Consider the following 3,343-nt stretch of genomic DNA (forward strand, 5'->3'; position numbering starts at 1 on the left):
AAAAAAAGGAAAAGAAAGAATACAAGGATACTTTATGATATCTGGGATGTCTTTTGGGTATTTTGTGAAGCAAGATAACTGGTTTTGAAAAATTTATACCCACATTTTCCTTTCTTTGTCTGTAGGCAGTCTTCAGTACATACACCAAAACACTCTCTTCAGCAAAAGCCACTGCTTTAGCGACATCAGCCACATAAATGAAATTTAGATCAACCTTTTAGATGATAAAGATTTTGTCTTTGGAGAAGTACATTTACACTATTATTTCTGTAAGAAGTAAGAATAGTAAAATATTACAAGAATTTAATGAACAATGTTAATTTAAAAGCCAAGTTCTGCATTATTTTAAAAATCTATTCCTTTCTTCAAGTTGAAAGAGTCTATAAATAAATGCATAGAACTGTATTAAACATAGAGACTAAGATATAGAATAATCTATTTTTCCATTTTGATTCACAGATCATCTTAGAATTCAAAAATATTTATTTTATAATGCATATATTCATTGAAAAGTCACAGGGTATACCATTAATATGGGTAATTGTATGGGTTTAGGCATCCATTTAAAAATAACAAAAACAAAATTTTCTTTAAGAAGCTAAATTAGTTTATATTTGTAATTACTTCTTATTTCAAATAAAGTCATTTAAGAAAAATGTACCTGGCCTTATAGATGCTGACATTCTCCTTCTAGCAGGAAAGACAAAGTAGTGTAATATTTCATGTTACAGACTAAATTTGATCGATTGCTAAGGGATGCTTAATGTATTTTGCTAACAAGATTATTTTTGATGATTACTTAATAAATTAGTAAGAGTTTTGAGACCAGTTGGCAATTTACATCCTTGATAGAGAATAAAAAATTGATAGATCATACAATATATACTGTGTACTCACATATATTGGTAAAAGTATTTCTAAGTAGTCACATGGAGAAGGATTAATTTATTATGAAAAAGATGGATATCTGATTAACAAAAAGAATAAATTCTAATGCCCAAAAGTATAACTGAGTACTTTGAGGATCACATAAAACATTGTCACCAATGGAGTTCAGGTAGAGTTCAGATGACTATTTTAAGAAATTTTATGTGCGAGGTTTGTTTTCCCCAAAGAGAAAGTCAGATAAAATGAGTCTTATGGTTGCCTTACATACAAAGATTTAAAAATACATGTGTAGGGTCAGCCAAATAGCTCAGCGGATTAAAGCTCCTACAAGCAGGTGCAGGACCCAGGGGTTTGATCCCTGGATCTATGTTGCTGGCCCCACCCCTGGGGTGTGCTGCAACGGCAATTGAGACTGGGTGAGGTGACACACTCCTGTAATCCCCACACTTGGAAGGCTGTAAACAGGTGGATCAGTATGAGTCTGATCAAGTAGTGAGACCCTGAACACCCTGTAGATCCTTCCCTAAAATACAAAATAGATAAATAAATAAATAGAAACACATATGTATATGCACAGATATCTTAGATAATGTTACTGCTGACTTCTACTGGTATATTCAAATCAACAACTAATGCTTAAATATTTTATTCTTTTTCATTTTTTGACTACTTTTACGTGCTTAAATCTGCTAATCTGAACAACTAATTTGATGACAACAGCATATAATATATCAACCACTGTTGAATTTCTATCTTTTTATTTAGTGAAATTCTATATTATTTCTAATATTTTATTTTTACTATATTTTATTCTTGGACTGGGCATATGATTCAGAGGCATAAACACCTGCCAGGCAACTGCAAGTTCCTGAGTTCAATCCCTACTACCAAAAAAAGAAAAAAAAATTGTTATACATTATCCTCTTTTTTTTAAGAAAAAAAGTTGTATTATGGGCTGACCATATCAATAGCTCAGCAGACCTCCTTAGGCAGACACAGGAACTGGGGTTCAGTCCCCAGCATGCCATGCCAGCCCCACCCCCAGGATGCACTGAGAGGTAGATTGAGACTGGGCATGGTGGTGCGCACCTGTAATCCCAGTGCTTGGGAAGCTGAAAATAGGAGGATCACTATGAGTCTGATTTATGTAATAAGGTCCTGTAAACCCTGTACTAAATATAAAAAGAAAAAAAATTGTATTAAATGTGGAAGTATGAGTTTCTTAGGAAACTATTGCTCCAGATCAGTGAAAGAAGGACTGATTTTAAAACTAAACATTTTCTCCTGCCTATGATTCACATTTTTTTAAATTTTGTTATTTTTTATTCATTTTATTGAGAAAAAAGATAAAACAGCAATGAAACAGTTTCGCAACAGATTAGTAGGACAGTTATAATAATTAATTCATTGCATATTGTTGTCTTCCTAGTAGTTATTCAGAGGAAAAGATGGAAACATATCTTGTCTAAACAATATTAGTACAAAACCTTCTTCTCAATGAACTAAGAGAAACTAGCTATATATCTATGTTAATTATATTGTATATACATATATATATCTACATACATACATATTTTTTCACAACAAAATGGTTATTTATATCCCCATGTTTTGTTTTACTTTGTCAGAAATGGGTATTCCATTGCAGTTAGAGAAGCTGACTCTGAAGAAGTCTTTGAAGGACCTTTTCACACTTGATGCTGGACCAAAGATTATATACTTGAATTCAGCAAAATAACCCAGTCTAGTCCAATAGTCCATAATAGTAGTGAGTTATCAGCACAACTGGCAATTGTGTGAAGTTGTTGACTTGAGCATTTTACAACTCAGCATATTAATATAGCTTTACAAATCTTGGAACCAACCAAAATGCCTGTCACCTGTGGAATGGATGAAAAAGACGTGGTATGTTTAAACAATGGAGTATTACTCAGCTATAAAGAAAAACAAACTCAAGCCTTTGTAGGTAAGTGAAAGCAACTTGAAGCTATACTAATAAGTGAAATAAACCAGACCCACATGTGTAAATGTCATACTGTCTCCCTAGTGTACGAACTCAAAAGAAGAAATAAAAATTGAAAGCTATAACACAGTTAAATGAAAAGAGAGAACTTCAGGACAATGAAGAGACAGAAGGAAGAAGATTTAGGAAATATGCTAGGGGCAAAACCAGACATTTATGCAAACAAGATGGTTGAAGCAATGGTCCTAAGAATTTCCATCAGGAAATTTTGAAAATAGCAGTTAGTGAGTAGAATTCTCACCCTGACTAACTCTAAATGCTGATATCTGTAAATTAAGCAACTACATGTCAGAGAGCAATGTGTAATAGTAAAACCCTTCTTAAAAACCATTTACTTTAGTCTTCTAAATGTGTACTGCTGGGGCTGGAGAGATGGCTCAGTGGTCTAGAGCACCTACTTAGAACAAGCTTAGCAAAAGCATCAGGGACCGC

This window comes from Octodon degus, unplaced genomic scaffold (genome assembly GCF_000260255.1).
Source record: "Octodon degus isolate 3935 unplaced genomic scaffold, OctDeg1.0 scaffold00333, whole genome shotgun sequence".
Lineage (NCBI taxonomy): Eukaryota > Metazoa > Chordata > Mammalia > Rodentia > Octodontidae > Octodon > Octodon degus.